This window comes from Phocoena sinus, chromosome 1 (assembly GCF_008692025.1).
Source record: "Phocoena sinus isolate mPhoSin1 chromosome 1, mPhoSin1.pri, whole genome shotgun sequence".
NCBI lineage: Eukaryota > Metazoa > Chordata > Mammalia > Artiodactyla > Phocoenidae > Phocoena > Phocoena sinus.
In genome coordinates this window covers 156,701,429-156,715,413 of record NC_045763.1, presented here as the reverse complement: position 1 = coordinate 156,715,413, position 13,985 = coordinate 156,701,429, and the positions used below count along the sequence as shown (strand labels likewise).

The 13,985-nt window shown below is 38.1% G+C and overlaps 1 protein-coding gene across 1 annotated transcript in view; it reads left to right on the top strand.

Moving 5' to 3' along the window:
* Positions 1-13,985, top strand: part of PLD5 (phospholipase D family member 5) — a 506,673-nt gene that overhangs the window by 329,277 nt on the left and 163,411 nt on the right. The window lies entirely within an intron of this gene.

Genomic DNA, 13,985 nt, shown 5'->3' with positions numbered 1-13,985 from the left:
TGTACAAGTAGATATGGTTATATGTGTTAATTTCAGGTAACATTAACAAGTGTATTTTAGGAACTTCACCATAGAAAACTTTATATTATTCTGGCTTTCATTTCCGCCCTTTGAGAGGTTGCCATTGTTAAGAAACCTGAACATTTCATAAGGTCTTTTGTTGTCAAGGTGAAGGACTGTCCAAGTGAATACCTTGAGTGTGGGGTCCTTTTGGTAGAAGAGCAGATTAAGGTGCTCTGGTAATAGCTGAGACAAAAGTCAAGATGCCCTTGCTGTCACCCGGGTGTGCTTTCCATCAGATTCTGCTTTCATTTCACACCTTCTCAAAGTGAATGCCACTTTGGCTTATGCTTGAGTGCGTGAAGAATGGTGCCTTTGTTTTATTCACAGCAGTCAAAATTCATTGGAAGGAATCTGTCTTCTACCTTCCTTTACAGAATACCAGCAAGGCAGGGGCTTCTTTGGACACATTACTCTTTAATAATAATTAGCATAGTAATTAGCATAGCATTTAGGAGCTTGTACTTTGGTGTCATATAGACTTGTGTTAGAAATCTGGACTTGTCATTTACTGTGTTATTTAACGTTAGGCAAATTCTGAACCTCAATGTCTCTTTAAGTAAAATGGGGATAATATTAACTCTTTGAGGGCTATGAGAAATAAATTAGATAAAAGCATCATAATAAACAGTTAATAAATGACATCCATTATAGCCTCTGTCTCTTACCCAGGTGGGTTATTTTTGTGTTTGACCTGTCAGCTCCCCTTAGTCCAGACAGAATTCATTTTTTCCCCTAAAGTACACTCCCAGCCCTATGATTTTCTAATGAAAGGAAGACCTGGTTCTTATCACATGGTACAAATCATCATTGGGAATGAGGCTGATTCATTTGCCTTTATGCCTGTGCAATAACTCTAGCTGGCTTCAGTTTGTAATAGGAATTTTCCAGCTGGTGACACCAATGCCACCCAATGTGTATTTTTAGTCTCTTTTCAATCTACTCAAATAGGTTGCAATTTGATGTGTTTAAACTTTCAGAAGGGATCATCTGACATGTATAATATAGTTGTATCAGTCATACGCTTGCTCTAAAAATATAAAATCTTGTGCTAGAAGTTTTATTTTTATCTCTAATACGTAAGAACTTTGGCAGACATGGCATTTTTAACGGAAATTATATGCCTATTCAGCCTTGTAATATTACAAAAGTAAGATTTTATCTATTCAATCTAGTGATGACTTTATGCATTTCTATTCAAGGGATACTAGAATTTGGAGAAGATCCTTTCAGAGGTGAAAAGAGTACAGGAATTTATATAACTATAACTAAAAGAATAAATTAAAATGTTCCTGAAAGCCTCATGAATCCTAGGGACCCTATGACCATCATTTCTAGCCATTGATGTGTCTGTGCTCTGAAGGAAACCGAGACACAGGTTTTCCTCTTTGGTCTGCTACTCACTGACTTTGAGCAGTGCCTGCTGTGCTTGAAGTAGCTGCATAGAGAATAGCCATTGCATGCATTAGTGAATGATATCTTTTACTTCTGTGACTTTGTGTCTGTTTTCAATTTTGACATCCTAAATACACCTGCTTTTTAAAATTTTTTTAATTTTATATTGGAGCATGGGTGATTAACAGTGTTGTGTTAGTTTCAGGTTACAGCAAAGTGATTCAGTTATACATATACATGTATCTGTTCTTTTTCAAATTCTTTTCCCATTTAGGTTATTACAGAATATTGAACAGCATTCCCTGTGCTATACAGTAGGTCCTTGTTGGCTATCTATTTTAAATATAGCAGTGTGATAATGTCAATCCCAAACTCCCAATCTATCCCTCCCCCACAGCCCTTCTCTCCTGGTAACCATAAGTTTGTTCTCAAAGTCTGTGAGTCTGTTTCTGTTTTGTAAATAAGTTCATTTGCATCATTTTTTAGATTCTGCATATAAGCGATATCATATGATATTTGTCTTTCTCTGTACGACTTACTTCATTTAGTATGATAATATCCAGGTCCTGCTTTTAAAATCAACACTATGAAAAGTAGTGTGAGTTAAGATGTAAAGCTCCATTTCTGTTGTTTCCAGCATTCTGCTCAGCATGAACTGTTATTATGTGCCCCCCTTCTTTCCTACCATGTTTTAACTTTTTTTGAAATTACTTTTCTCCCAGCCCTTCCTCATGCCTTAGTAATTCTGCTAACTTTCTCCTCTCTCAACCACAGCAAGTTATTCCATATATTCGCAGCTCCTCTCAAGTCCTCTAACCAAATCTTTTTCTTTTTCTTTTTTTTTTTTTAATTATGTTGGCAAAGTATGTGTACGGAACTCTTGTGAATTTTGCTCTGCCCCAAAGTTAATTTTCTAAATATTCTGAGTCTCATGACATAGGCGGATTGTGTATTTATGACAACAGCAGTTTATTAATTTATTTATTTATTTTTGCTGTGTTGGGTCTTCGTTTCTGTGCGTGGGCTTTCTCTAGTTGTGGCAAGCGGGGGCCACTCTTCATCGCGCTGTGCGTGCCTCTCTTGTTGCAGAGCACAGGCTTCAGACACGCAGGCTCAGTAGTTGTGGCTCACGGGCCCAGTTGCTCCATGGCATGTGGGATCCTCCCAGACCAGGGCTCGAACCCGTATCCCCTGCTTTAGCAGGCAGATTCTCAACCACTGCACCACCAGGGAAGCCCCCAAATCTTTTTCTTATTAATCCCAGCAAGCAAGTAAACTGGAGGCTGCCAAATTGGGGATCTCCCAACACAATACTCTGGGCCAGTAAACGTACCTGTATTCATGCCCATCTTCACCTCCTTTCCTTCAGTGTCCGAAGAGGGGGATCTTTGTCTTCTAATATTAACCCTACCAAATGGCATCTGGTCCCACTTTCTCAGGGATTTCATTCTATCAGTTTTCCCTCTCTCTTGCCTTTATAGTTACATTCTGCCTTTTAAGTGCTTCTCTACCTCTTGGCATATAAATATGCTCAAGTTAACTGGGGGCAAATAAAAAACAAGAACTCAATAACATCCACCCCAGACCCCTCTGCCTGCTGTTTCTCCTCTCTTCTTCCCTTTTCTCCACGTTCAAGCTTCTGCATGCTGTCCCCAGTTTCTCGTCCCCACCCTATGCAGTCCTCAGAGTACAGCAGTCTGGCTTCTGCACCAGCTCCACTGAAACTACCTTGTCAAAGTCACAAGGGACTTCAGGCTATTACACTCTGTGGGGCCATGTTAGACCTTACATTCTATGACCCATCTGCAGCTGTGAACACTGCGTGCTACTCTTTTCTTTCCCTTGGAACTGTCTAATCCCTTGGTTTTCGTGACACTATTCACTCTACTTTTCTCTCCTCTGTCTGGCTATTCCTTCTCAGTCTCTTTTGCTAACATTGAATACTCTATCTTATCCTTAAATTTTGGCCTCTTCTCTTCTCTTTCTTATCCTCTTCCCTTTCTTTCCCTTCCCTTCAATTTCCATTTTCCTCCTGTATTGATTGCTTCTATATTTGTGGCTTCATTCATCACCTGTATGTTGATAGCCCACTCATTATTTCTCCTAAGCCCCATTTTCAATATTCAACTACAAACTTAACATTTCAGCTTGGTTATTCTTGAAATACTTCAAAGTCAACTTGTACCAAATGAAATCAATGCAACACCCCTGCCCTGATCTCAATATGCTTTTTCCTTTATATTGTATCTCAATAAATGGCACAACCATCCTTCCTTCCACTGGCCCCAAAAAGGAACCTAGATTTATCTTTAACTGTTTTTTCCCCCTACCCTCGAAAATCAAATCCGTGTGAAATTCTCACAGGTATACAAACTTACATCTCTGGAAACTGTTCCCTTTTCTCTCTCTACAATTACCACTTTAACTTATCATTTCTCTGTTAAAAGGTTGTTAATGACATTCTAACAGTTTTTCCTGCCCCCATTCTTACTGTATATCATTCACCATACAAGTCATTAAAAGATCAACTGAGGCATATTAAACATTTTGAGAGTTTACTGAGCAAAAATCAGTTGGAAATGAGCAGCACCAAACTGGCAGTGGTAGGAGCGTTCTGCCAGCAGGAGCCAGGGGGAAGACAAGAGAGAAAGTACAGAAGCAAAGAAAGGACATTATTTGGTTGATTATGGCTTAAAGTCTGGTTGGCTGTTTGTCATTGGTGGTCCTTACCATCTTGATTTCATAACCATTAGGCATTTACAGTCTTGGGTTTTTGTTTGCTTACGTAGCCACCGCAGCAGTAAAGCCACCTTGGTCAAATGGCCTCCTTGTTTAATCAATTTAACAGAATGATGCTCCCAAAAATCCCCCTGCCCCTTCATTGCTCAACATTTGTCAGTGCTGACCATCACCTAGTAATGTGTGCCGACATAGGGCTCATATGCCATTGATGGTATTATGTTAGTTAATTTTAGGTCCTCATGGATTTTTTTAATATACTCTTTTAATGTGTGTTAGGATAAAATAACTAGCACATCAGACTCATTATTTTATGGATATTAATGCTTAAGGCAAAGCTAAGTTAAAAAAATGACTCAAAATTTGATTTAAATATAATTAAGTAAATAATAACACAGGTGAGAGACTGACTTAGTTTTTTAAAAAAAAGACAGTCTGTAACTCACATGGCAGCTTAGAAGAGAAGCCCCTCATCTGGGTTCCTTCAGGAGGCCTCTCCCACATCCCTTCAACCTGAGCCATGCCCCCTCTTTCATTAGCCCCCAGGACTTCCCACTCTCCTAACATTCACCACACTGTAATGCAATGTTTTTACTTCTAGACTTTAATCTCAATAAAGAAAAGACAGAGACTTGATGCCTGACACATGTAGGCAATAAATAAATGTTTGTTGAATAAACAACACATGCTTTGGGTGTGTGAGGCATCACATATAGCAGCTTTAAGATTTTCCAGATTTCAGATTGAGTCTTGATTTTTGTAACATTGAGTATTCTAGTTTTCTGTGGAAAGTACTAGGCAATGTGTCAAGTTGCTAAATTTAAAATCAGAAGATTTAGAAGGGCTGACAATTTTGTATCACATGATTAAAACCTGCCAGGTGGTGAGGGGATGACTTTCTCTGTACTCCTGGAACTATACTAAAAAAGGAATTTTCCTGTATTTAAAGCTTATGATAGTTCTCAAATGTTATGCTAACTAGTAAATGATGGTAAAAGCATTTTGAAAATATAAATGCTAACTTTCATTGAAATTTACATGGTACCTTTCTTCTGATAGAAAATAGTGAAAATGGCATTTGAAGGATTGATATAATTCAAGCTCCTTTGATTTGCATTTCTGTTCCTTTAATAAGCTCCTGTGGAAATCAGAGGTGGGAACACTATTTTGAATGTTCTTTTCTATTTGGTCATTTACCCAGCTGGAAGATAGGGTAGGGACTCGGAAGAGCATGTATGGTTTGCTGGGGTGTTCTGAGTTCTTCATTTATTCCATAAGGCTAATTAACCCACATTCAGGCAGAAGCATTAAGTGATTTCCTCCTCAACACAAAGTTGAGTATTAATGTTTGACTACCCTGCTCATAGTTTTTTACTATTTTTCATCTCTTTTGGAAAAGGGCTTCAGGGAGTGTAGAGATACATGGTATTTTAAAATTATTAAGGAAACTAATAAACTACGGTTCCTCTGGAGGAAAGGGTATATGCAAAGTAACTATAGTATCAACTGAAAAAATGCACAATGTGAGGGTTGTCAGTTAAGTTTTATTTGGGGCAAAATGAGAACTATAACCCAGGGACAGCATCTCAGATAGCTGTGAGGAACTGCTCCAAAAGAGTTGGGGGAGGGTCAGTATTATATATGATTTTAGTGAAGGGGGTACATGCAGTCAAGCACACATTTTGGCAGAGGTTTGCTGCTAGTCACTAGGAGCAGATATCACCGTTAATGATTTTATAGCTTTTCTAGATATGAGAAGATGCAAGAATTTGGGCTTCTAAAACCTTCTCATGAAAATAGCTATCTGAAGGTCTGTTCTGCTGGTTTGTCCCAGAGCACAGAGAGCCTCATTCCTGATCTCCACCCTGAACTCCTTTCCTCCCTTTTCAAGATCCCCAAAATACCTTGAGATTCCTGCACCTGTTAGGAGGTGGCCTTCCTAATTTATCTGATAAATTAGGAACCTGGAAACCTCTGGGAACCTAAAAGTTTCCAATCTCTGGAGGGATTGGGTAGAGAGAAAAGATAAATGTTTCAGTTCTGCTTACAAATGTATAATTTACCAAATTGTTTTAAGTCATAATTAGCTGAGGGGAAGAGTTTCCTTATATCTGGAAAATACAGATTAGAAGCCAGTAATATTTCAGACAGAAACCACAAAAATTATAACCATTTTCACCAGTTCACTCTGTCCTATATAACTAATCCTTTTTTGTTAACAGTATTATGAAACCATCAGGTTTCCCATTAGAATTCTTTAATTTCTTACCCAGCTCAGCAGTGTGATACGAAAGTTATCAGAAAACTGTATTTGTGAAAAAGTCCTTCCTTAAATCTTCCTGAAGAGAAAACATTTTTTTCATTTTTTCGTAACTATGAATGACAAAAAACTTAAGAAGGCACAGTTAAAGACCTGATTATAATGCAGTTGACAAAGAAACTTGGTTACTGCTGCAATGTACAACAGTTTAAGATACTAACTAGAATTATGACTGATAACATTTTACCAGGACATATCAGATTTTTAGGAATTCCATATAATTTCTAGAATAGCTGTATTAATAACATTTACCCATGCAATATAACCTAAGAAGATAGAGAGAATGGACTTGAGGACACGAGGAGGGGGAAGGGTAAGCTAGGACAAAGTGAGAGAGTAGCATTGACATATATACACTACCAAGTGTAAAATAGATAGCTAGTGGGAAGCAGCTGCATAGTACAGGGAGATCAGCTCAGTGCTTTGTGACCACCTAGAGGGGTGGGATAGGGAGGGTGGAAGGGAGGGAGATGCAAGAGGGAAGAGATATGGGGATATATGTATACATATAGCTGATTCACTTTGTTATACAGTAGAAACCAACACAACATTGTAAAGCAATTATACTCCAATAAAGATGTTAAATATGTATATATATATATTGAATCACATAACCTACAAAAAAAAAGATATATTACTCATTTGACAATACTTCCCATGTAATTTCACATACCAAATGGACTTAGTTTAATATCTCTCTTTGGGATGTGTCAGGGAGCCTCTGAAGCATCCCAAAGTTAGCTAGAGGTCAAAGGAACTTCATTAGAATTTAATATGGGAAGTTTTTCAAAAAATATCAAAAAGGTTTTAAAACACTTGGTCAAATAGGATCATAGGTCACTGTGAAACAGTACTTATTCACTTAACCAAGGTGACAATAAAAGATTTCAAAGGCAAATACAGAACCGATCACTTAAAAGGTAATGAAACTAAAAATCTGTTATCAAAGGCAGCTCAATATTTCAAGAAATCATGTCCTCTTAACAGACAGAAAAACTAAATTCAAGTTTTGCATCAGCTTACTTTTAAAATTCATTTACCCAACTAAATTTATTCTAAACTTAGCCAATCCCAACTGTACACAAAACTCTTTTCTCAGGGTTTCTTTTTCACCATCCTCTGTCACTTTCTGTATTCATTTTAGTTTGTCCCTTATTTTTCCATCTAAAAACAATCAGCTCTAGGACAAAAATTACTTTATTTTCCCTTAACAAAATGCAATTCCATTCCTCATACCTTGTTTTACTGAAAACACACATCCTACTTTCCTGCTGTATACTGAAATGTTTCCCTTATTTCTAGTAGCTTTAATTACATATTTAAGTTAGAATCCTCAACACTTAAAAACCTTAATATCTAGTGAAAACTAAGAAGTAATCAATTATTAACTTTTACGTTAGCATTCTGTAGGTTGGCAAACATAAACACCAACAATAATTTCTAAAAACATGTGCTTTTGTATAGAAAATATCTCAGTGCAGCACCAAACAATTTTATTAATAGTGCTAAATACCTTTAGTTTTTTTCTGTAAAAGGACGCCAGTGTTCAGTAATTAATGTTTCAGTATCTTACTTTATTCTGGAATGACTTAGCTACTCAATAAACTTCCATTATTTAACTTAATTTCACACAACTCTAAAATTTCAAGTTACCAAATATCTGCAGAGATTATTCTTAAGTAGACATTCCTAAAATAATTATTCCTAAAGAGTGCACACAAAAGCTCTTATCTCATTTACATTTGATTTAGATATTAAAAAATTTCATCATACCAAGTTATTTTTCTTGCTGACAAATTTGCAACAAATATAAGATCTTATTTGATTTGTATTAAACCTAGGTCCAATAAAGGTGTTATAATTAATGTTGACTCTCAAGACACATCTATATTAATTAAATCAGCAAACTGACTTTAATACAGGGTATTAATTTAATACTGAATTCCTAGTTCATGTGAACCTGAAATTCATTCTGGCCAGTTTCCTTTTATATTTCTGAGAATTTATATAAGCATTTGATTTCCTTTAAGCCAATTAAGTAGACCTTATTTACAAATTACAAATTTGATAATACCATCCAAAGTTAAAGACATATATAATGCATAGACATATAGACAGACACAACCAGAGATCTCATAGCTGCATTTTCTAAACTTAGTCATGAATCAGGTATTATAATATAAAACTCACTAGTTTATAACAGTTGGAATAAGTTAAATTTAAAAGTCCTCTTTCCATTTTTTTCCCTCAGTCTCAGGAATTAGAGATGGTCTAGATAAGATAAGTATTCCTGAGAGCGCTGGTCTCAAGGCACAGGGAGAGAAAATCAAGTTCTCCTAGAAGGACTTGTTCCCTCAATTTCAGAATTCTGAAAAGATTTTTTTTTCAAGCTAGCTTTCTCTAATAACTGTGTATTCAATAAAAGAGCCCATTTTGGCTACTTTAAGGGCAGGTTTTTCCTTTAATTCCCAATTATGTAGGTACTTGCAAGTATAAGTTTTGTAGGTACATAAAACTGTCTGGGGTGTTAAGAGGCTGGCTTTTCAATGTCCCTCACTTCTCTATTTTCCATTCTAAAGTTGAATTTGTCAGGGATAAAATTTACTAATGAAATTGTATGATGGGCCAGTGGGCTGCTTGTGAGCTTAACTCCTCTAGGCATCACCCTAGAGTCATTTCAGCCCTCTTATGTAGCTTGGTTCCCCTGGTCTAAGACCACCATGGGTGCTCAGATCACTGAATGGCCAATTCTTATACACGATCCCCGGATGCTCAAGTGTTTTAATTAATGAGTGGGTTTCCCTATGGGAGCACTGCACAGTATTAGGACTCTGCCTCCACCACTCCCATAAATCTCTTAGTTGCCTCAGAAAGCTGAAACCAACCAGGAAGAATCTTGTCCCTCTTCTTCAGAGCAAAGCTCTCATGTAATATCTTCCTTTTAATCCTAACAAATTCTACTAAGGCAGCCGAATTGAGGAAAAGTGTTAGATCAGCCTAACCACTCAGCCCATACCACTCAGTCTCCTTCAGCTGAGCAAACTCTGGTATCTTTCAACCAGCCCTCCCCCACCCCAGTATCTTAGTTTACTAAGAGCTTTAACAATAGCTATAACAACTTGATAGAAAGCAGCAGGACCAGAGGTGCTGTGCATCACGCCGGGATTTGTGCCAATGGGTGACCACAGCCTCAGCAGAGATGGAACCCACTTGGGATGGGGTCCTGCTGCAGCCAACAGCTTCTTATTCCCCAGGCCTGTCACCTCAGGTTGCCCTAATGGCTGCTCAGAGGTAGGTTAACAAAAACTATGTACAAATATGTATACTGCAAAACAGTTCCTAAAATTAGAAAGAGATTGGGGTGAGTAAACAATGGGACATCCACATGATAGAATGCCAGTCGTCCTACAAAAACCATGTTGAGGGAGAGTAGCTACTGACATGAGAAAAATGTTCAGATTATATTGCTCAGTGAAAAGGAGCAGTCTACAAAACAGAAGTTACTGTATTATTCCATTTTTCTTCAAGGGTAATCTAATTTTATATATGTGAAAAGATCTCAAGTTCTAATAGGGGTTACCTCTGAGTGAAGAGATTATAGGTGATTTTGTTCTGGGGTGTGTGTGTGTGTGTGTGTGTGTGTGTGTGTGTGTGTGTGTGTGTGTGTTGTGTCTTTCCTACATAACTATAGGGTATAGGCTAAAAACTCAGATTTTAGAGCTGGAATTTGTCCCTGGCTTTGCCACTGGATGACTTTCTTTGAGTTATTTAACCTCTCAGAACCTCAGTCTCCTGATTTCTACAATGGGCCAATAACAGTAGCCACTGTATAGGATTGTTCCAAACATTAATGAGGTATTGTGTACCTGGCACACAATAAGTATTTTTAAATGTTTTTCCAAAAGATATGTCATATTTTATGAAGGAGGAAAGGCTGTCAAAAAAGGGAGGGAAGAAGGAAGGAGGGGAGAAGTTATTTCACTCTGTAAAAGCTGCCTCAAGATCCAACCCAGCGCCAGGACCTTGTGGTGGGGGCCACAGAGCTGGGCCCCAGCAGGGTCGGAGCAGACTTCTCTGCTCAGCAGGTCTCCACTCGGGGCATGTGGCCTAAAGAACTAATCCCCCCTCCCCATCCCCTAGTCTCCCAGGGAAACTGTCTCATCTATACCCTAAAGGGCTTCTCAGCTGAAAATGCCAGTGCTTATAAACATTGGATGAGAATGAGTTAAAACTACCAGTAGGGGCTAAATCTCTCCTGTGGTTCTGAGGAAGAGGTGTTCAGAGACAGGCTTTAACTCATCCTGACAGGCTTGAAAATGGGTCTGTGCTTCCTTATGAAGCCAGACTATGCATTCCCCAAACAGCTCACACCAGGGAGTCCCCACACACTGCACTGAGCAGCAGCCCTTGACTTGAGTCTGCTACATTCAACATAGAGGCTGAGGAAAGAATCTAATTACTCACAAAGCAAAGCTGACGAGAAGGCAAACAGCAGCCTATGAAAATGGAGAGCCTACACTGCTTTGTTCCTTGAAGTGTGTTTCCTGTGACTGTGCCTAAGTAAAAATGGCTCACGTCTTAGTTTGGGGACAGCATTGTTGAAAAAGTTTCCATAGCACATTTACTCTGGTTTTATTTTTCTCTGAATGCAAATTATGCTTATCTTTCAAATTAGCCTTCTCTAAAAAGACTTCTTTTTTTCTTTTGCTTGTCCACACAGATCAACATTATAGCGATTCAAGTTTGAAAAACAAGAGTGTCCTATATGCTGTTGGGAAAATAATAGCATGGAAATTTACTTGGAACAATTCTTGAGGCTCCTAGCATAACTAGTAACAACAAAACTTAATGATAAACTGAGTGGAGTTTTACATGATTAGTTTGAGATTATAAAATAACTCAATAACATTTTGAAAGTAATATGGGGTTAATTAAGATTCTGAGTTTTATTTGAATTTCTGAGTTTTGGTATTCATCTTCTTTGATTTGGAGACTCAGCTAGAACTTTATTTTCTGATTGGCTGTTACTGAGACCACACATGGGAAAAGATATCTTTGTTTGGAACTGCTCATAGCTCAGAAGTAATATGCATTCAACAGACAGTACTTGACCACCTACTAAGGCATCAAGAGAAGCTGTGGTCTTGACCCTTGAAATCTCAGAACAATGTTGAGCTATGCTGAATTTTCAGTAGCCCATTCTCCAAAAGGAAGTGACACTCCCTTCCAATACCTTAATCCCTAATAGCACGTGGAAATCACACCCTGGTTATACTTGTCCCCTCAATGTTCTCTAAACCCATGATTCTATAAGAGAGTTGTGTGTATCTGCACTTATTTAAAGCCAACACTTGGCAGGGTGAATCTGTTCTTGCTAGCTTAAGTACCCTGTGAGTTTTTCCTATGTTTGTATTTCTATCAGTATTTGATCCAAGTCACATATTCTATAACTTAATTAGATGCTGTTGTTCTGCCTCCTAGTTGTTCCCATGTATGTCTCCTGTTTCCATGATCAGGAACCAAACCTTCCTGGATCACCTCTGCCACATTCTGAGTACTCTGGGACAGTTTAAGTGCTTACTGATGAAGTTCCTCTGCCTGGTACATCATCATATTAAACTGCAGGTTAGGGGTGCAGAGTGTATCCCTTATTTCCCATGCTCTCATAAAGAATGGCTTCAATGAGCATTTTCTCTCTCCCAAGACATCCCGTGCCCAACCAGAGGCTGACACACCATATCAGGTAAAATATGCATATATTTAATCTCAAATGAAAAACATACTCATCCTGAATACGTTGTGAGACTTGGAAAATGGTCCAGAAAATTTGGGAGCTTTAAGGAACAGAAAAAAGCTGCTCCTTTGTCTCCTCAACTATATTAAGATCAGAAAGTGGAAATACCAGCTGATGTTCAAAAAAATTACAGTTTTGAGGAACTTATATATTAGTTTTACAATCCAGGAAGTACATGGGATGTGAATAGACACAATATTTCAGTGTTTCAGTTTAAAAAGCAAAAACTCTATTGAATCTTTAACAGAAGAGTTTTAGGATGTGCTAAATTACTTTTTTAGTAAGTGTTGCCTTGGGCAGAGAAACGGAAGAGCTCTGACATGTACACCTGCCTTTTGATTTTGTGGGTGGCAGAGAGGCCTTCATCTGTAGAAGGTCCAGAGTGGATAGAAGCCGACCCAGGAAGAGTTCCTAAAACTCCATGCCCCTCTTCTATCATCCCTTCCACAGTGCCCTGAACTGGAAGGCATTTGGTTGGTGAATTGAGTTGAATTCCCTGGTGTGTATAAAACTGCTAGTGCTCAGTAAATATTTACTGACTTGACTTTATGGACAAGACTTGATTTTAGCTCTCCTAAACTAAGAGTGGGCTCCTGTAATAATAAACATCTCTTCCTGAATTATGCATTTCTATGTCCTCTGATTTAGCTCTAAGCTGTACACCCCAGTGTACACCCTTTGTCTTCATGGCTGCAGTTAAAATCTACCTCCTTTTATTTGCCCTTTAGGAGAAACTGAGGATGTCATCCATTTCTGGATTCCAGACAAAAGTTGTATGTACTCTAGGTCCCTGCTTCTCAGACTGATTTGGCCACAGACTCTTTAAACAGCCTTTTTCCACCTAAGCCTCCCACCCCCGCTCCCTCCAAACCTTCCCCCAGCCCAGTCTTTACAGACTTCTCATAAGTCACCAGCAGGCACCTGCCATATGTGTTCAGCATGTGCAGATCCACCAGCAAGCTGTCTGTCTGGCAGCCTCAGATGCCTCCTTTCCTTGTTTTTACTCTTTCAGGACTCTGTTTAGTTACCACGATCAAATTGCTTGAGAAGCCATTTTTGCCACATTTATGTTGATTCTTTGATGAGTGAAAGAGTGGGGAATGAGCTTTTAAGGGGCTAAAGAAAAAGTGATGAGGCACAGACTCTCCAATAATGAAAAGCTGCTTATAATCACCAAGAGATGGGATATGTATTAAACTGTTGACATGCTAGAAAACCTCCAGATTGAGGGTAATAATAGGATTTATTAAAAGTCCCTTCACTTACCAAAACATTTACTGTAAAAAACAAACCAAAAAACCTTAGGTACATTTGCAATATAATTATAGCTAATAATAGTAGTTGCAACTAACAGTCAGGTGTTGTTCTAAGTAATTTAACTGTATTCTCGTTTAACCTTCAGGCATCCCTAGGATGTAGATGCTATTATTATTTCCACTTTTCAGATAAGGAAACTGAAACATGGAAAGGTAAAATCATGTGCCTAAGGCCTCATGGTTAGTCAGTGATAAAAGATATTTATTGTGCTAATTCTTGGCAGAAAGCTCCATGCATGTGATTTTAGTTCATATTGTTGGATCTTTGTAAATTACATATTTGGCAGAGACCTTAAAAAATTACAAAAACATCCATCCTCTTCTGCTTAGCTCCCAGGCCTCCTAAATTAAACTAAGTGAA